The following is a 22,500-nucleotide window of genomic DNA, read 5'->3' as shown; positions in this document are numbered from 1 at the left end:
CGAGGTAATTTTGCGTCTAGGAATCCCACGTGTGGTGAGATGAACTCTCACATTTCGCCACAGTGCTATTATGATACAGAAAATATAGAATTTAAAATTGTTCTGGACTATTCCAACACAACGTATAATGCACAACATTAATGTCATGATTTTTTTCTTCTTTGATTTCAGGTGAGTCACTTTGGACGCGGATGACGTATGACAACGTTCACAGAAAACGGTCACAGATAAGTTTAATTAATCTTAAGCTATGAGGACGTGCCGTTGACCTCTTTATTATCCATTATGAAAAACATTGAAGAGGAAGTATAGAGATAATCTTCGTTACATTGTATTTCATATATATTTTTTTCTAATCTAGTGGGAACTAAACCATAATGCAAATTATCAATTTTACAATAATGTGCCTGATATGTCTGAGTTAAAAGATTATTTCTGTAATTTATTGTAGCACCAACTTATTCTTCATGGCTGAAGTGATCCAAGCTATTTAAATCAGCTTATTGCACTGCAATAAAATGTGAATCAACTGTATATCTTTCCCCATGTCGAAAGAGGTTTAAATTCCATGACCTTTTAATGATACATATCGTCTTTCCCATATTACATCGCAAATGATCTATTTCCTATACGGTATGCACCAGTGAAAGAATAAGGTGATAATTTTGCGGCGTAGTATTTGTATTATGACGTTATCTCATGTTTTTTTTCGATGTTAATCTCCTTTACGAAAAAATAATTATTTGAATGAGTCGAAGAAAAATTATAAAATTTATAGTTTGTGCGCTTCAAGGAGTCCGTCCAGGGTGTGGCATACGTCGTAATTTACAACTAGCATTTTGACAAATCAACTTTAGTACATCCCTCTCTCTCTCTCTCTTTCGCCCCCTCTCTCTCTTTCTCTCTCTCTCTCTCTCTCTCTCTCTCTCTCTCTCTCCTATGTCTCATCTATGTGCTATTTGATTTTTTAATTCTGTATATAGTGAAGGGCAAGTATAGTACAATGATTATCACTTTTTAGGACTATAACAACGATTTGAATGAAATATATGACACTTGGCAACAGCGCTTTTTCCTCCCCATGTTGCCACGTCGAGGTGTCACAGGTGAGACTGGTGGGATGGGGTCTACAGGTAATCATCGTTGTCATAATCCTAAAAAATGATGATACTCATTGTACTCTACAACTTCCTTGACTTTATACAGAATATATAAAGAACTGGATAGCACATAGATGGGAAATGAGACACACACACACACATACACACACGGTTGGTAGAGTCTCAGACTGTCAGTATGGCGGTACCGGCGGTACCTGGTTCGAATCCTGCGCTTCGAGTCGTTACTCCAACTCTCGTGGGTGGGGAGTTGGGTGTGTGTGTGTGCGTGTAAGGTCATAGCATTACCCATAGATCGGTCATACGAGCTACGAGCTCTGAGCTCTCTTCCGAGAGGGAAATAGCTGTCGATCACGAGTCCAACACGTGATCCAAAGACCAAGGTGAATCACACACACACACACACACACACACACACACACATAGAGAGAGAGAGGAATGTACTAAGGTTGATCTACCACAACGTATGCCACACCCTTAACGGACTCCTTGGGGCGCAGACTATAGTACCATTCTGGTGGCCATGTCGAATCAAAGCCCCTCGATTGGCTAGATCGGAGATGCTATGCTGATGGATTCTTATGATCCCTGCGCTCCAAGGAGTCCTTTCAGGATGCTGCACACGCCGTGAGAGCCATTCTGCCAAATCAGCCTTAATATATCCCTCTCTCTCTCTCTCTCTCTCTCTCTCTCTCTCTCTCTCTCTCTCTCTCTCTCTCTCTCTCTCTCTCTCTCTCTCTCTCTCTCTCTCTTATTTCCCATCTATATACCTTTTTATATTTTTCTGTATTCTACATGGGTATAATTTTTTAAATATAACAACGATTTGAACCAATTCTATGACTTGTGGAAACAGCGCTTTTTCCCCTTCTGCCACGTCGATGTGTCACTTGGTGACAGGTGGCCAAATTGGCAACGTCGCACTTGATGGAATTCCCGCTTCTTCCCCACCCTGAACGGACACTTTGGAGCGCAAGGACTATAGTTCATATTCAAGAATCCCTGGAGACTGTCTTTAATCTCAGTTGTATTCTATCACTTTATATTACATACACGCAAAAAAGGAAATCATAATCCTTCTTTCCTGTATGTTACAATTAGGTGAATACAAACGCATACATTTAGTACTCTAAACACGTACATAACTAACCACTCCCTCACACACATCATGAAAGACACATTGTTTAAAAGATGTAAGGAACCACATCTTTTCACAGGGATGCATCAATTTGTGGAATAAATTAGAAATATATTCCAGGCCAACAACACGAATGAGTTTAAGGTAAAGTTTGACGAATGGAGATGCAGACCGCTCCAACCTTATAACGTAAGCGCGCGCACATACGAACTTACACACAAGAGCGCGCACGTGTGCGAAATCAAAAGGAAGGAACCAAACTGGTCCCCAGCCTGGCAGATAAACCATATGAGGAAAGACTAAAAGTACTCTGTCTGCCAACTTTGGAAGATCGAGGAGAAAAAGGTGATTTGATTAGTATTCAGGTCACTAAAGGGCGTATATTGCATTGACATAAGATATCTGGTTAAAGATGGAAGGGCTTCGAGAGGTCATAGAAATCAAATAAGAAAGACCATATGTCTAAAGGATATGAAGAAATGCAGTTATAGGTGTATAAAGATGCGGAATAGCTTTGAAGGTGATATAGCCCAGGCTCAAACAATACATGAGTTAAAATCCAGACATGATAATTGGAAATCAAGGATATAGAATAAGTTGGAACTGTACATGATTTTGAGTCAAGGTATGTTAGAAAATTAGAGAAGAGGATACTGGACCCTTGTTTACTACAGTTAGGTAAACACACACACACACTAGAAGAGAACAGAGACGGAAAAAAAAACGAGTTTTTTTTTTGGAGAGTGCTGGACTTGAGACTGAAAAAATGGTACATCAAAAAATGGAAACAAACCAAAAAAGAAAAGAAAATATGAAAATAAAAGTGGCATACACAAATATTGATGGCATGATCTCTGGAATCAACGAACTAAATGACTATCTAGAAACAGAAAAACCTGATGTCATGGGAATAGTAGAGACAAAACTGAAAGGACCTCTATCAACAAGTATAGTGGGACATGGTCTATACAACCACTGGGTGAAAAATAGAATGGACAAGCAAGGAGGAGGTGTCATGATATTGACCAAAAAGGGTCTAAATGTGACAAAGATTATTGAAGGCTAAGGCAATGTAGAAGTAATTATGATCAAAATTGCAAACAAAAAGATGAAAAGCAGAAAATTTGTAGCAGTGTATGTACCACCAAAAACACATGCGTGGTCGGACAGCGAACATTCTAAATTACTGGAAGAAACAATGAATGTGCTAAAAGGGTTACTGAAAGAGGGTGGAAACATAGTAATCATGGGCGATTTTAATGCAATGGGAAGAAATGATAGTTAAAGGGGGAGATGAACTTTGGAGCAACATTCTACTGGATATGACCATCGAATACACCCTAACACAATGGGTTAAGGAAAATACTAGATATAGAAACAACGAGGAACCATCGAAACTAGACTTAATATTAACTTCTGAACCAGATATTGTGAGCAAAATTGTGTATAAAACACCAATTGGAAAGGGTGACCATATACTAATAGAGTTTAAATTAAAAGAACAGAACAATGTAGATAGGAATGATAAACATAGAGAAGGAAGATTTATGTACAAAATGGATTTTGTAAAACAAAAAAAAAAAAAAATCCAAAACACAAATTGGGATAACTTCTCTAAAGAGGAAACAAAGATGGAGGACAAATGGAACATATTCAAAGAAAAGTACAAAGAAGGAATTAACAAATATGTACCAAAAAGAAACAAAAAGAGATTTACATAAAGTGTTGGTTTAACAAAAGTTGTAGCGAGGCTAGAGACAGGAGAGACAAAGACTGGAAGAAATGGAAAAAAGATAGAAGAATATCCAAATGGCAAACATATATAAAATTTAGGGACAAATATGTGAATATACGCAGGAAAGAAGAAAAAAGAGATTATGAAAGGGATGTTATAGACAAATGTAAGGATCAACCTAAACTCTTTTACAGATATATAAATGACAAACTAAAGGATAAGCATGAAATAGTGAAATTGTGTGAAGGAGATAAAGAATATATAGATGACACAGAGATGGCAGAAGTTATGATCAGACATTTCTGGTCTGTTTTTACAATTGGGAGCTCACAATCTTGGGAAGATGGACAACAAGAAAGATCACCCATGTTGAAAGAAATAAGAGACCAAATAAAAAACCTAGACGTCAGGAAATCGCACGGACCAGATGGAATTGCAAATTGGATACTGAAAGAGTGTGTAGACGAACTGGCAGATAAACTATACAAGATAATTGACTTAACTCTCAAAGAGGGAAAGGTGCCGCAAGATTGGAAAGATGCAAACACAATACCAATATATAAAGGAGGAAATAGGGAAGATCCTACAAACTTCAGACCGGTATCCCTTACAAGCACAGTAGCAAAAATATGCGAAAAGGTCATCAGGAACAAATGGACCAAACACTTGGAAGAAAACAAAATAATAAACCCCAAACAATTTGGCTTTAGAAGTGGAAGATCGTGCACCACAAACCTAATCTGCTTTTACTCGAGATTAATTGAGATAATACAAGAAAGAGATGGATGGGCAGATTGCGCCTTCTTGGATTTGCAGAAGGCATTCGACAAAGTACCACACAAAAAATTAATAAGAAAAATTGAAATAATAGGAGGAATTCAAGGTAAACTGTTGGAATGGATGAAGGATTTCTTAACTGGGAGAAAAATGAGAGTGGTACTTAGAGACAAAAATTCGAACTGGGAAGATGTGAAAAGTGGCGTCCCACAAGGCTCTGTTTTGGCTCCTTTAATGTTTGCCATATACATAAATGATATGGATGAGGGAGTAAATTGTTACATGAACTTTTTTGCTGACGATGCCAAATTACTCAAGAGAGTAAGAACAGAAGAAGATTGCAGATCGCTGCAAGATGACCTGGACAAAATATGGGAATGGAGTCGGAGATATGAGATGAACTTCAACATTAAAAAATGTAGCATAATGGAATTTGGAAAAAGTAAAAATAGAGTTTCGGGACAATATAAAATTGGAAACAAAGAAGTCAAAAAAGTCGACTCAGAAAGGGACCTAGGAGTAATCATCTCAAGTGACTTGACACCTGATAAACATGTAAATAAATTATTTGGAGAGACTTATAACTTATTAAGATCAATGAAAGTGGCCTTCGACTACATAGATGAGGAGATGGTTAAAAAAATAGTTACACTGATAAGACCGAAATTAGAATATGCTGTAACAATGTGGGCACCTAGCACAAAGAAGAACATAAGAAAATTAGAAAGAATCCAAAGAGCAGCGACAAAAATGGCATCTACACTGTCAAATCTGACATATGAACAAAGATTGGAGAAATTACATTTGTCAACACTAGAACAAAGAAGGGAAAGAGGCGAATTGTTGACCATTTTCAGAATTATGAAAGGGATGGAAATTCTCGATAGAGACGATTTATTAAAGTGGAACAGAAGAGAAACAAGAGGACACGAAAATGAACTAAAGAATACCTTCCCACATAGAGTGATTGATGTCTGGAACAAACTGAGCAGAGAACATTGAATGCCAGAACTATACACGATTTTAAGAATAATCTGGATGTGGAGAGATACGAAAACGGGCCACTACGAGCATAGCTCTCGTCCCGTAAAATACAACTAGGTGAATACAGACACACATACACGTGTGTGTGTAAGGTCACAGTAGTATTACCCATAGATCATGCCATATATAAACTCTGAACTTACACCCGGGATGGTAATAGCTGTGGATCATAAGCCCAACACGTGACCCAAGACCGTGGTGAATCACACACAAACAAACACGCACACACACACAAATACAATCCCACCTAAGCGCACAACCGCATCCAAGCAGATCTGTCACGTGATTACAAGCAAGGCAATTGGCATGTTTGAGGATCTTAAAGTTCATACCCTTATGTTATTGACACAATGGATGCAAGGCACCTGTGTCTACGTTTTGAGCAGCTGTGTGTATGTGTGTGTGTGTGTTAGAGAGAGAGATTAGTGATGTTAAATCATGTGCTGGACATGTCATCAACAGGGATGAGAGTTCGTAGTTGGTATATAGACCAATATGTAGGCAAAGCTGGGCAATAACGGTTTACAATGCTAGTGAAGCTTCTGTGTGTGTGTGTGTGTGTGTGTGTGTGTGCGTGCGTGTTTGTATGTGTGCATTTAAGTGTAGTATACATATGTTGGGTCCTGTCTCTTACTCTCCAAGGTATGATAACTTCTTCAAATATATGTATATATATATATATATATATATATATACAGTATATGTATATATGTATATATATATATGTGTATATGTATATATATATGTATATGTATATATATATATGTATATATATGTATATATATATATGTATATATATATATGTATATATATGTATATATATATGTATATTATATATATATGTATATATATATATATATGTTTACACTATATGTGTGTGTGTGTGTGTGTGCGCGCGTGTGCGTGTGTATATCCTCATGTACATGCTCTTTAAAAAATCTTTCATCCATTCGAATAGTTTAACTTTTAGTCCTCCAATGTGCTCCAGGTTCAACACAAGTCGACCGTGAGATACTTAATCATATCAAAGGCCTTCTCAGATCGAAGTTCACACAGTCCACCAAGTAGTCCCCTCTCTTGCAGTACATCAATCACTTACGAGTAGTTGCTTAATAGATTCGATACACGTGACCTTCAAAATCAGAGTCCAAACTGTCCGTCAAAATGTTCATCTTTTCAAGATATATGACCACTGATGTCTCACAATCCTTTTACATAATTCCACTCTTTTCTTGGTCATTGATGCCGGCCTATAATTCAGTGGTGTCTCATTACTTCCACCTTTGTGAATTGGTACCACGTGAGCCCTTTTCAAAAACCTGTGGCGTTATCCCTTCTTTTAATGAGCACACAAGTAGGCTGTGACCTTGTCCTCCAGTTTTTCCTTACATTCTTCAAGTATCTAGTTTTGAGAACCCTCAAGCCCTGTAGTTTTTCTCACATCAAGTGATTCCATAAGGTTGAGGGCTTCCTTCACTTATAAGTATATATTTTGGTCGTCTCTTCTTGCTTTACAAAACTGCTCTTCTCTGAAGATCATTCATTATTTCACCCTGAGCTGAAATTTCCTTACATATCTCACCGACTACTTTTAGTTTGAATATTCCTTCCCTGTGTCTCAATTTACCCTAGATAGGCATGTCAAATTTTATTTATCGAAATAAACATATTGCTTGTAACAGTTTTTTCAAGTATTTGAAAAAGTTGTAACAAGCGAAACGTCGTAGTAATAAGGGCGACGTCCTCACGTTTGGAGTTTATTTCGATAGACTTGTCGGTAACTGTCACTTTCATACAATTTTTCTTTATACTGTGGATTCTTGTGTAGTCATTTCTAGTTTATTTATATATTTTTTATCTTTTCCTTCTTTCCCATGAATAATTTGGTAATTAATGTTTTGTTGTAAGCATATAAACGTAACTTCATAACAACTCGATGGGATTACGTCATAGAGTAATCTTTTACTTTAATTGTGACCAAAATAATATGCGATAAAATTTTTACAACGAAGTGAGACTATGTGGAATTTTATATTTTGGATACAATTCTAATTAAATATTGATCTTGGTTGCGACAACTGTAAATAATGAATGGTCCCGATTTTATTTTTGAGTATTATAATTTCTCATTGTTATCTACAACCATCAAGACTCAAAATGCTTTGACGGTACACACATCGCACCGATGCCATTTTGTGGGAATTTTCCACGAATTTGTGAGAAATTTGCTCACATGGGATGTTTTGTGAGCAAATTATATGTTGCAATGAACTTGTTTGTTTACATAATAATTCCTTCTTTTTGTGGGGAAAATGTGGAAATCCAGATTTCCTTGTGGGAATTTTGTGGTAAAAGATTAACTCGTTTGTGGGAACTGGCATACCGCATACATGTTCACGTGATCACCGTAAGCCAATTCATACCCAAAACCAATTTTGTTCTTTTAATAATAAACCATTACTATAGCTTTCGGAGATTAAACAAACAACATTTACATGCAAGTTTAATTCGTAGAGTCGACATGTAAAAACGTAATATTTTATTACAAAAGGAAAATTATGTATATACGGTAACTGCGATTAATTGCTAGACGGGTTCCTGCATAATATATTAGATATTATATTACAATTTTAACTATGATTAATATGACGAAGAAAACCCTTAGAAGATTAAAAAAACATTTTTCAGTAAAATCTTTGTATTCAAAACGCATGAAATGTGTAACATTGCCATACTGCATGGAGAACATGGGCCCTCTAATTCTTAATAGTGAAATAATGAAATTTAGTGAAAAAAAATCCAATATTTTGTACAAAACAAAAAGTTGAACAGCAGGAGTCGTCGAGATGAATTCATATTTTCACCGCAATGTATGCATTATTTAGTAAATGCAGGGCGAACACATAAAAGCTGCAAGAATTACATTAATGAAGCTAAATTTATTTCTGCGTGTGGAAGGATTGAAACTGTAAGCGTTCTTGTCTTACATTAATTTATTTACTTACAAAGGAATACAAAAGAGATGGAAACAGCAACAGACATATTGATAATTTACGGGGCTGCATAGCCTAATTGGAAGGGGATGAAAATAATTGAAACAGTTAAGAACCATCGACTTAATTTAAGTGCATGAGCACACAATGCTGGGTGTTCATATATGTGTATATATATATATTATATATATATATATATATATATATATATATATATATATATATATATATATATATATATTAATTTATTATTCATTTTGTTCATTCACCTATTTATTTAATCAATTAATGACTAAAAGATACGCTAGATGAATTTACGACAATGAAAACTTAACTTCATACTGCAGATTACTCGTTTTATTGTGACACGTCAAACAGATTGATTCACTTGTATGGTATGCCTAGTGAGAAATACCATTTGGAATGAACACATCAGGGCCAGTCTAAATTAGTATGCAAACTATAATTCACATTCATGAGCGTTTGACCAAGTATTAAACACAATTACCAGGATGATGGCGCGTGATGCCATCCCTTCATCGAGCCAATCATAACTCTCAAACGCCAATAACAAGGGCATAATATAGGCACTCACAAATGCAGACCGAGTTGCCAACTCGCCTTCATTTGTCTTGGTACCCGGGCCCACCTGTCAAAACATTTGGCAATCGGAGTCATCTGAGAGAATCTGCCAATACGAGGAGAGACCCTGAACGCTCAGAGAGTGAGGCAGTTCTTGTTGATAAAGCTATTGTCTCTTGGTGAAAGTCTTAAGGGGTTATCACACTGGGCTTCCACGGGCCTCACCAACAACGACAGTTGAGAGTTCGTTTTAGTAAAAAAAAAAAAAACTTCGGTTACAATGTTTTATTTTTCAAATCTCCAAATATCAAATTATCTTTCCGTCATATATAGCAAAGCTGAATGATGAACTAAGAGATTGTAAATCTATACGAATGTTAGACATACTGTTGAAATGTTCTTAGAGAAGTCTAGATTTCTGTAAGCGAAGTTATATTCTAGTTATTCCAATTGAGGTTGGAGGTAGGATGTGGGAGGAAGAATAGCCCAGTGTGATAGCCCCTTATAAACACCACCTAAACAAAGGAAACGTAGTCATCCACTTGTTGAATTTGTGTCAGACTTTGAACGTTTGTTTTTGTAAAGATGCAAGCGATAATGGAATATCGTTAATTATTTAAATTCGGTCGTACTGATATTTATAGATTGTTTATAGGTTGTTATTTATAGATTTAGTATTATTTATAGATTTGTTAAATAATGTTAGAAATGTGTATATTCACTTTAACCTCGATGTCTTGGCGACACTCTTGTAGGATGTCTTTATTTTTCCGTAGCTCAGAATTTGGTCTTCTATTATGGGACACTGTTGCGCCGAAGAGGTGAAGTAATGAAAGTAGGGGAGGAAGGTTAGGAAGGCAGGAGGAAGAAGGAATAACAGAAATTAAAAATATTTCGCATCGATCACCATTCGCCCCCCCCCAAAAAAAAGAGCTCTAAAGTGCCCCCCCCCAAAAAAAAAAAAAATGAAAAGGTGAAAGTCATTTTGCCGTTTTGGTTCACGGGAAATGACTTCATTCATCTGTGAAGACGAAGTCACAGCAGCGAAGAGATTAAGTTGATCACGCAGGACCTTTAACCCTGTCGTGTCTGCAGGTAGGGCGAGGGGTGTCGAGTTCCCTCGGCTCAAAGGGTTATCACACTGGGCTCCCACGGGCTTCACCAGCGCTGACAAATGAGAGTTCGTTTGAGTAAAAAGGACTTCGGTCATAATATACGAGTATATTTATATATATATATGTATATATATATATATATATATATATATATATATATATATATATATATATATATATATATATATATATATAATTTTCCAAGTATCGATTTATCTTTCCGTCATATATAGCAAAGATGAATGATGAACTAAGAGATGGTAAACCAATATACGAATGCTAGACACACTTGAAATGTTCTTAGAGAAGTCTAGATTTCTGTAAGCGAGGCCATATTCTAGTCATTCAAATGGAGGTTGGAGGTAGGATGTGGGAGGAAGAATAGCCCAGTGTGATAACACCTTCAGTAAAATCGGCTGGCCTAGCTGCAGCCCAAAGAAAAATAAAAATAAAAAAATGAAAATGTTAAACGAGATGAGCCTAACCCTGTCATCATACAGGGAGTTCCTTTGGCTGAATAAAATCGCCTGGCGGCAGCCAGAATAAATTCACAACGCATCAAAAGGGCTAACGAGGGACGGAGCTGTGGATTATGAGCCCATGTAACCTCGCTTGCACCATCAAAATTTGACGTTTTTTTTTTTTTTTTCTTTTTTAGGCTATCGACCTATAAGGAGGTCATTGAGCCTGGTGTGAATTTGTACAGTCTCGACTTAGTGTGTGATGCATGAGACAGATTAGCTCAGATCCTTATATATCAGGTTGATTCCAAAATACATTGTAATAATGTGACATTCATAAAAAAAAATCTATTCTCAACCTTGAGATAAATAAGTACATCAATTAGCCCCTCCCACACCAGGTGGCAAATTTTCTTTTATTTCGAATTGTGCCAAACTACCATTCATTTCCACGGTGCTTCTTTGGTATTGAAAAGGGTGGGGGGGGTTATCAATATACTAGGCTTCCAGGGGCTTCACCAGCGACGACCGTTGAGTTCGTTAGAGTAAAAACGACTTCGGATACAATATTCAAGTTTTCAGATCTCCAAATATCAAATTAACTTTCCGTCATATTTAGCAAAGTTGGATGATGAACTAAGACTTTGTAAACCTTTACGAATTTTAGACATAATGTTGAAATGTTCTTAGAGAAGTCTAGATTTATGTGAGTGAAGTCATATTTTAGTTATTCAAATGGAGGTTGGAAGTAGGATGTGGGAGGAAAAATAGCCCACTGTGAGAATCCCAGAAGGGGTGACATTATTTACACAGAAGAAATTGGCAGACATTCCAATCCAATAATAGCAGCTTAGGGTTCGCGTTTTCTTTAGTGAAAACGCACTGATCTGTATGTCATTATTTTGGATATATAGAAATATTCCGCTTTCTCTGTTTGGCACGTGCTGGAGTTATGACAAAGCCAAAAGAAAATAAGAATGAAAACAAAGTTACGGCTGAAGAAATTCCACACGTCAGTCACAAACATTCTAACGCTCACGAGAAGACAGTCTTGGTGGTGGCACACTAGGCATTTTTCGCTAGCATGTTGCTATTTGCTTTTGCTACTTCGTTCGAGTTGAAACGACTTCGGTGACGAACTTTTGTTTTAGAGTTTCCAAATCTCAAATTACTCTTGCGTTATATAGTGAGAAGCTAAATGATGAACTAAGAGAAATTAAACATAGAATACGAATGTTAGACACATTGTTGAGATGTATTTGTATTTATTGTACAGTCCTGCACATATGCGCAATTGTATATTTACAATTTCACTGCCGTTCACAACTTGTACTTTGTTCTGACCCCATTTTTTGTCGCATTCCATTTCCCATTTCCCCTATTGTATCTTCCCTGTCATTAATTCTCTTCGCACTCTATTTTCATCCAATCATGCGTATCTTGCTGTTGATTCTACCCATTTTCTTTCTACTCACCTGTTCCAATAATATTCTTATACTCCTTTTTCTCCTTGAATGCGTTAATGTCGCAAGTCGAGCTTTGCCAAATAGTGCAGCTTTTTTTCGTTGTCAATCGTGCATTTGACATTCCTTTTTTCATTTCTTGTATATATTATTTATATTCCCAATGGCATATGCCAGCTACTCTTCCATATTACTTATTGTTTTTCCTCGACTGCAGTCATATGTCTTTTGCACTTCGTAAGAATGTTATTTTCATAACGTCACTTTCGTCAGTGCGAAATGTATTCTAAATGTATGATGAGCAAAATCCTCTTTCGCCTCTCTCCATTTTAATGTAATTTCATTTAATACTATAGCATGAATATTTTTATAAAAACAATACACTTGCCTGATTCTTTTAGTAATGTCAAATATTCGCCTTTCTCCTGTGTATTCTCCCATCTCCATGAATGTCTTATTTTCTGTGCATAGCTGTGCAGTAGTCACCAAAATATATTTTGATGTTATGACCCACCTATATCAGTATTTTTCTTTTAACCTCTCACGTATTGAGGAGCTTACGCCATGAGTCACTCAATGACGACTGAGGGCGTCCGTCTCCTATTCTCTCATTTCCTTGAAGGCGGCCAAGCTATTCTAATTTAGTATGCTGTGCGTGACCCATTGGCTAACTAAGGAGTTAAACTTATCTCCTTAAACGCTTTCTGGCCCCATGGGTGGTTGGTGGTAATTACCCTTACAATCAAGCTGATGGACTCTTTCGTTATACTTTTCTTAACGAGTATCTCCACCCCTCTCCGCTTTCCTTGACACGTGACGACGACGATTTCCATTGTGATTAAGTTCCCGTTTTGATTCAAATCCACTTTTCAGCTCAATAAAACCGTGTGGTATTAGCCAGAACAAACATAATGAAATATATCACCAAAACAAAACAATAAATGTTTGATACATTTTTAGTTTTAACTGTCTGGTCCAGCTAAATTATTGCTCCACATTTATCTATTTTTTTTCGGTCCGACATTATTTGTCCTATTCTTTCGTGCAATTTATGTCTGGCTCTGCTTTACATGCCATCTCGACATATTCTTAAATGTTTGTTTCCGTCCTTTTCGTAATTGTCCTTCTCGTATTACTATTTGTCCTCTTCCATCCCCCTTTCCTTTTGAAATAGTGTGTTTTCTTCACCTCATTCCATATTTGTCAGCTCTGTTTCTTGTATACTTCTATGATCTGCATCTCCGTTTTTTATAACTATTTTTTATATAAAATATTTTACATTCTTTTCCTTAAGGGTCTCATATTATCCTTTATTTACTTATATCTTTCCACATTTTTATTTCACTGTTGTTACTTCTATAACTTTCTCGTTATATTTTCTTTTTGGATATATGGTTTGATCTTTACCATACTATTCCTCATTTGTTTCATTGCATATATTTGCTTTAACCTTTCTTCCTCAATGATTTTATGTGCCTTTTTATCTTTAGTAGAGAATATTTATTTTCCTTTTATATAGTTTCATTTTTACCATACCTCCGTTTTTGATTACATATAATTGCCTTAATCTTCCTTCTTCCTCAATGCTTTTGTGTGCCTGTCTTCGGCAGTCGGAGCATTTATTCTCCGTTGTCATTTAGTCTCTGTCCTTAGAGACAATATCGTGTCATGGATGAGACAGTATTTTCTCATCCATGATCCCGCCGAAGATAAGTCATGGTGTTTGTAAAAGTGGGAAATAAGGAGGTTAGTAACAAAAAACGAGGAAGTGTGTGGAGGAGTGATCAACATTCTTCATTGAGTGGAGATTAGTTTGTGCTCATGAAAGGATGCTACGTGATTCTGGTTCGTGGCGTTGTCACTAAGTCCCTAACGTATTGACTTTATAAAAACTTATGGGGACAATGACGCATGAGGGGATCCAGCAACCAGACTCTTCCGTTTTCTTTGTTTCTTTTCGTCCGAGGCTTCTTTTGTTTCGTTCTGTCTCCCATTCCTTCCTTGGATAGATAAGAACATAAGAGTGGAGGAGACTGGAAGAAACCATAAGGCTTAAACTTGGCAGTTCCTTGTCCATTACCACCAATCATCCCCATCTATAAAGTTGTCTAACCATCTCTTAAAACAACGATAGTTTCAGTGCACACAATGGTTACTAAGTCAATTACATTCGTTAACCACTCTATTGGTAAACCAGTTCTTTTCTATTTCCACCTTAAATCTAAATTTGTCCAATTTAATCCAATTATGCGAGTCCTGCCCTGTTGTCTTAATATGCTGACCTTGTCTGCATCAATATTGTTAAAGCCCTTGATCCATCTGAACACCTCTATTAGATTTCCCAGCACTGTACGTCAACGTCATTTTGGATAGTACCTTTTCCTTTTATTTTATTCTGACTGCCGCCAGGTTATTTTACTCATTTCTAACCTTGCTCTCCCCACCCCATGTTTCATTCCAGTGGTAATTTTGCTTTGGACCCTAGTCCATTTCATAAAAGTTTCTCTCCTATTATTGATTTTCTTCAAGTCTTTTCTTTCTTCCTTTTTATATCATTAGCACTTAGGTTATAATCTAGTAGGTTAAGTATAATTTCTGTTAATCCACGTACACATTTGCATGCAAATCGTAAGTTTTTCTTTAAGCCAGAAAAAAGAAATCAGTCAGTCCCATTGTTCCCAGGCACCCGGTGCATATTGACCCTCACATACGGTATCGCCGTTCAACATAATGAAAATGGACAAAGGTCTCTGTCCAATGTGCTTCCTTTTCCTTTAAATTCGGTCTCCTTTAATCCGATATGTCAGCGGAAACACCATAACAAGTGTCCTGTTCCTTTAACCTCGTTTATCTATTTATTTAATTCTATTTTGGGATATTTATGTATCTATGCTTGTCATTATTGCTTCTATTTGATTTGCAATGTTTATGGTTCTATGTCTCGTGCTTGAAATATCAACAAATCTATTGTCTCGATTCTCTCTTGTAGTATACCCATGGCCCATAGGAAACCGGCCACGACCACCACCACGGTTCATAAATCACTGAGTGAGGAGATTTTGTGTGGCTGTCTGGAAGGGGTGAGAGAAGAACAGTGTCCTATTCATTGACGTGCAGAAATCTTGTGATGCCTGGGGCCACCTTCTCGACTGTGTGTCGCAAAGACTCAAGTATAAGGCCTCATAGTACTGAGAAATGTTATGAGAAAGGAAGATATTTTGAATATGTAAACAGAGATGAAACATAAAAAACACTGCATTCAGTTTAGATATACATCAACCAAATGTATTATTCCCCCCCCCCCAAAAAAAAATGGTCTGATTGGATGACCCCCCTCCACTCATTTGGATCTACGACCCCCACCCCCTCAGCACGCTACTGGTCGTATCTGGTGCTCAGAGTCTTCCGTGTGGTTGCATCTGGGACAATTGGTGTCTGTTGCCAGGTCGATTCTCTATTGGTACTGGTTTCATCTCGCATGCGAACCTGAAAATAGACACACCAGTGGGACCCATGTCTGCCTCGGGAGTGATTTCTCAATTAGATTGATTTCTGGTGAAGTTTGGTGGCATATAGAATGTGTCTATCTTTTAAGCTGCCATTGTTTGTTTATGCAGTTTTTGTATGGACATACTTTGGGATATTGGGGTTGGTTAATGTAGATTTTCGTTAGAATAATGTTGGGGTTGTTTTTGTAATGGATGTGATGGACTGTAGGAGTTTGACAGTATTTCATAAAGAATAAGAAAGTGAAGAGAGTGAAATTGTTAAAAGAAATAAGCACCATATACGTCTAGAGCCATGAATAGAAAATCAATTACAATGTCATAAATCTCAGAGTTTTGGAAGTGGGTGCTAGCTGGAAAAGATCACAGTTGAATTATTCAGCAGGAATTGAGACAATTACAAAGACGAACGAGAAGATTTGGGATAGTGTGTAACCTGGCAAACATGAAGAGAAGATGTATGGATTACTGAAGAACATTCAATTGGCCTTTGAATATGGAGAAATTATGCCAAAAAAATCATAGTGACTCTCATCTATCCAAGATTGGAATATGCAGACAACTACAAAGGCGAGAGAAGATAGAGAAGTATTGCTAAGGGATAGGAAACCACCTGACAAACATATCAGTCAGATTGTGGGGGTGACATGCGGATTACCAAAGAACATTGAATTGGCCTTTCATTACGTGGATGAAGAAATTATTTAAAAAAAAACAGAGAGACAGATCTATCCAAGATTGAGGTATGGTCCCCACACAGCGAAAGATATGAGACAAAATTAAATGAACAGCAATCATAATGATTCCCAGCCTAGTCCTGTCATCCTTAAAGAATCGAAGATTAATCCGTTGCCCCCTGGTCTCTCTTGCACAGGCCCGCGGCCTTAAGTAACCGGCAACAGCCACTGGATTTACCCATAAAAGTGGCGGCACACTACACATTTCTCGCTGGCATGCTACTTGCTTTTGCTAATTCGTTTGAGTAGAAACTGCTTCGGTTACGTTTTTTTTTTTTTTTTTTTTTTTTTTTTTTTAATTTCCAAATGTCAAATCACTCTTGCGTCATAGAATGAGAAGCTGAATGACGACCTAAGAGAAGAATCTATACGAATGTTAAACACAATGTTGAGATGTTCTTAAGGAAATGTTAGAGTATTGTAACGGAAGTCGTTTCTGCTCAAACGAAGAAGCAAAAACAAGTAGCATGCTAGCCTAGTGTACCGCCACCTCTAATTCTACTTTATGAAAGAGATTGTGTTGTCATGTGAGTAAAACTAGAGCAGGGCAATGGTAAGATAAGGAGCTCGCTGTCTTTTGTGTGGTGATTGTATCTGGGGCAGTATGCTATCTGTAGCTAGGCCTATTCTGTATCGGTATTATTTGAAAGTTGGATTGTGTCCTAAATACAGACGTGCTAATTTGATTTTTGCTTGCTGTGGAAGGGATATCTTTCTTGGGCAGATGTCTTGTGGTGTTTGGTGGAATGTAGAGTATTGAGACAGCCTCGGAATGCTTGTTTTGTGGATCTTATTGTGTATGTGTTTTTGTATGGATATGTGGCGTGAGGATAGTAAGGTGTTGTAGATGTTTAAGTATTATGCTAATGGATGTGTGTGATTGGTAAGGGATCTTGCATGGGGATTGTGTTCCTCATGGGTTCTTCAATGGGGGATTTTTTTATATTTTTTTTATGTATGTTCTGTTATGGTGATTTTGGTGCATCCTGTCATTATTCTTAATACTATGATTTGTTTCATTTGTAGGGTGTATATGTTGTCTTGACTGTTGGGCACCATTCCGTGGATACAAGTATGGCTCTTAATTAAGAAAATTTTGCAGATTGTGGTAATACTAACCCTTTGCTGACAAAACCTGTGCTTGTTATTGATCTTAATATGTTTATTTTCTTGTGATAAAAATGAGGCTCAGACTCTTATCCAATGGGAGAAGTCGTCCATTCAGTTTTACTATCAAAATGTCTCTTCAAATCATGCTTGTCTAGGGTGAGCAACGTGCCTGATCATTTCTGAAGGGGCTGCTTCCATTCTGCTTTGATATAGCTATTGGTCTAATATGTCAAATATATTTTAGTGTCTTTATTAGCTAATCTGTACATACTGTACTGGGATATTATAGGCCATGAGCATGAGTGGGCAATTTGCTGTTATGCCATGGTATGGGCGATCGTTGCCACGCGTGCAATTACTTGTGAAGATGTACAAAGCAGGTGGGATTGCTTCCTTGGGATCAGTAGAATTGAAGAAGAAGAAGAAGAGAAAAAAGAAGACTTGATTGCAGTGTTAAGAGGATTGAAGGAGGTGAACGTGGTTGACATTTAAGACTTCATTTGAGATAAGAAGGCTTCATGATATCATGGACAAAGGTAAAAAAAAAAAAAAAAAAACCGCACGTCAGAGGGATGTGGAAACACAAATTTCCAAACAGATGCGTAAACTCATGGAACATTCTAGAACAGGGATGGGCAATTTTTCTAAATGTGGATGCCAAAATCAGCCAATTCTTTGTTTATTATTAAAAAAAATTCGTGTACCAACGGAGTAAAATCGTAGGCCTACATTTAAGTGTGAACACGCTCCCTTCACCTATAAGGGCGCCAATCCTCCACCCAGCGGAGCATGCGGTTACCAATGGTCATACAAAATTAGTTGGGAGATCTATTAGTTTTTTTTTATTTTAAGGTGAGCTCTGGATTTCGCGTGCCAGGTTTTGCAAGCGTGCCGAGGGTTGCCCACCCCTGGCGTAGGAGATTACATAAGCTGAAACAATATATGAATTTGAAATGGGAAATAGTAAGTGGAGAATAAGAGAATATCCAAGATGATATAGCACAAATCAAAACCATATATGAATTTAAAACCAGGTATCATTATTGGAAAATAATTTGTGTACGTGTGTGTGTGTGTGCGCGCGTCAGAGAGAGATTAGGTGGCATAGCTCCTTGACACACTGGACAACCATTCTGAGTCCTTATATACATGCATATCTTCCCTTGAAACATCCCCTAACTTTCCCTCAGCAACACGGTCCTGCCAAGCCGCTTCATGTATACTTGTAAACGCCGAGAGAAATTAATCATGAAGTGTTTGACGCAATCTTCGTGCTTAGATTTATCATCTAATGTTTTACGCAACTATTTTTCGTACACCCCATCAATTATTTCCCAGTCGCGCGCGCGTGTTCTTGCACACACACGCGATTGTTTGTGAGTTTATTTTCCTATTGGTGGCGTCTGCAGGTTTTGGAATTAACTCTACTCTTCGTGGCAGTTTTCCTTTTACTCAGGCTGCCTAGCTGGCTGTTTCATTCATTTCCGTAGTATCACTACCTCGGTAATGAAGCAGTCTACGTCTGGTAACCCATTTGTACCGAAAACCACCTTTTCTTGTACTCTGGTTCCCGGCAGATTTTTGTCCGTCTGCGTAGCGGCGGGTCTCATTTCAGGTACCTTGCTGTGCTCTTTTATTTGTCCGTTCACGAGGGGTCACTGACTGAGTGGAATGTCCAATCATCACTTTGAAGCCTGCTGTGATTAGGGCGGACAGCTATCTCTACGCTTCACCACAGTGGCCTTAACGGGAGCTGAGTCAGACTACGACGTTTCCCAATACGAATCTCAAGGGGATTTTTCTTCGCCAAATCTTTCTCCTCACGATGTAAGCAATACCCATTTCTCATTTTGATCGTCACTATGAGTGCTACGGTGATGACCAAGGCGGATTGATACTTGTTTTTGCTACGATAGTGTTATCCCAAATGTTATTACGTATTTTTCGGTACAGTCTTAGACCGTCTACAGTACAGCGTGTGCTGTTCTTTGTTATTTTTCCGAGTGAAAGGATGTGAGGGAAGTCACTGGGATGCAAGCCTGAGCAGAATAACAAAGTTAAACCAGCGCGTCAAGGTTTGAGTCCCAGTGATTTCACTCAAATCCTTCACTTAAAAACCTTGATCTTTTTCTGGTATACATAGACGGTACCTTGCACATATTTGTACCCGTCATCACGAATCATAAATCTGTTTTTGTCGTGGTATAGTTGGCAAATGGAGGGAGGAAGACAATAATGAAAGGAAGAAACAAAGGAACATGATCTCGTACCTAGTGAATAGAAACATTCTCGCTGTGGCAAGGCAGCGGTGCACCCACAGACAGAGCACAAATCGTACATCAGTGCAAGCTGAGAGTGCGTGGAGTGACCAGGAGATCGTACTATTCTCGACGTCTGTAAACGTTTTCCACTTTTTATTTGTGCGTGGGTGTATGTGTCGTCTATACCAGACAATGGCATATGAGCAGAACTTCTTGTGTTGTTATTCGTCCCTCGGTTATCGTCACAGCCCAAAATACGAGTTGATAGTGAAGCTGGAAGGCATTTTCTCCTCATGCAATCGAGAAGGGTAGCTGTGTCGTCTGCTCTGTTGACACTGGGCTGGCTTGAAGTTTTGTGGCTTTCTGTATATGCTGCACTTTATCTTTCACTTTCTCAGTTCCCATCACCGTTTTGGCGCCACAAATTCAAGATAGCAGACGTGAGATCATTCTTTGATTGGAAGTTGGATTGTCGTAATCCGCCAGAGGAAGGTGAGGCATACTGTTGTTGGTCAAGCGTTTTTATTCCATAGGTAACTGCCAAAAGTAGCAAGCACTTTTGATTTAGATTTAACTGTTATTCAGTGTTATTTTCGATTATATTGCAGTGTTAATATTTTATTCGAGGTTTGAGGGTATTTGTGATTTGTAGTAAGCAGTCATCCATACATTTCAAACGAACTTAGCCAAACCTTAAGATTTACATGTAAACACACTTTTAAGCAATTGCGACCTGCGGAAGAATTGAGTTGAATATTGAAAATTTAGCGCCAAATATTACAGAAGATGAATCGTGGGATACATTACCGAAAACAGTCAGTTGCAATTTTATTGATCAAGATAAGTTTATTGACTATTGAAATTCTAGCGAAGTATCAAACCATTTGTGGGAATACTAACAAAAACAACTAGTAACATAAATTCTATTCTAAATATTACATGCTACTGCTTTCATGAAGGTGGTTTTGTAAATCCACAAATGGAGTTCGTGTGTTATATGATTGTTTCTGTATTAATTGAACGCCTTAGCAGAGGAAGCTGTGTTCAAGAGTTCATTAAAATGTCAATTGTTTCACGAGCTAGTGTTGGGAGTGATCGTGGGTGGTGCATAGCAATTGACTCGCGAAAACTTTGCATCACATAGAAAACGAGCAGTGATGCAGATATTGTTTTCCAAAGCTCTACAAAGAAAATATTACTGTATAAATTTTGTTTGTTTTACTTATGAAAATAGCTGTTTCCCTCCATTTTTTCAAAAGATGTATGTATTTTTGCATGTTTTTTATCTGCCTTGTGTAACCGTTCCTTTAACATAATTAAAGTTGCTTGGTTTCTCGAAATGAAAATCCTTGGAATTTTTCCAGTTAGTTGCAAAACACTGTACAGGATTAATGGAGAGGGACTGAGATGGTAGGTGAACTGTGCATGGCCGAAAGGTTCTTCCAAGCTGAGTAAAACCCACTTTCCAACGCCATAACCTAAGGCAAAAGAAAATTTCCAATTGTGCAAAATCCGGTGGGTTAAAAGCAGTATATATACGCTGTGCCCTCCGCGGATAGCATTCGAATCCGTCTAAAAACAATGGGAAATATTCACTCGGGATGGGATGGTAGAATGTAGGATTTTTCAATATTTTGATTGATGTGTACTCAAGGTGAATTCTAGTGCTGTGTAATGCGTTTACCAATATTCTAGCATCCACCAAACAATTCTATACAATTCTATTCGGCTGTGGGAAACCTCAGTAGCGAGAGTGAAACCCATCTCAATGAAGGGTGGGTAGTTTCTATGTTAGTAATGAAACCATGGGATTTTATTCAGCAACGAAAGGGCCTTTTCGTTACTGTTCATTTGTGTATTTGTTTTAATTGATGTCAGGCAATTTTAATCAACCCAAGAATCCTCCTCCCCTCCCATCACTGCACAGCGAAAGATATTTAGTCATTCATTTGTATTTTCGTTTATCCAGCGGAGCGTAATTATGTTAGTTCAGGGTATACCTCTGAAATAGTTTATTTCATTGAATATTTCTTTCCATTAGATTGTTGGCTAGATATTGTATGAGGATTGTAAATTCACGGTTTTGAATGGAATTAATAAATTTCCCCTCAGCTTTTTGACATAAAATATGCATTACACGTGTATATCGAGGCCCATCAAGATTTATTATGGTAGTGCTTTCGGATCACAACAATAGGTTAGTAATACTGAAAAAAGGAAGAAAAAACGGTTAAAGTAATTACCCTTGATGATTTGATAGACGCGTATTATCCTTGTGCTTAGTCATTAAGATGCGATAGTGAACTCAAAAATCGTTGTCGATTGACTCGCGTCATCAAACGAGCTCAATGTAAACGGCGTTGTCTTCCTACTCCAAGTGAAGTTCCGGGTTTTCAAGGAAGAGGGCCAGAAATGATCGTATTCCGCTCATGCAAATTAATTTTTTATTTTTCTAGTGAT

General features: G+C 37.5%; 1 protein-coding gene across 11 annotated transcripts in view; it reads left to right on the top strand.

The window, feature by feature from the left end:
- The window catches only part of LOC143024863 (uncharacterized), a 201,958-nt gene that overhangs the window by 50,263 nt on the left and 129,195 nt on the right, over positions 1–22,500 (top strand). Inside the window, exon 1 of one of the 11 annotated variants that reach the window (XM_076184193.1) lies at positions 20,109–20,532. The exons of the other annotated variants lie outside the window; for them this stretch is intronic. The gene's annotated coding sequence lies outside the window, so the exon portion shown is untranslated. Of the gene's footprint in view, positions 1–20,108; positions 20,533–22,500 lie in introns of those variants that run through there. 11 annotated transcript variants of the gene reach the window in all.

The sequence above is a fragment of the Oratosquilla oratoria genome, chromosome 4 (assembly GCF_046742065.1).
Source record: "Oratosquilla oratoria isolate Oo_2021 chromosome 4, ASM4674206v1, whole genome shotgun sequence".
Classification (NCBI taxonomy): Eukaryota; Metazoa; Arthropoda; class Malacostraca; order Stomatopoda; family Squillidae; genus Oratosquilla; species Oratosquilla oratoria.
This window is presented reverse-complemented; position numbering and strand designations above follow the sequence as displayed.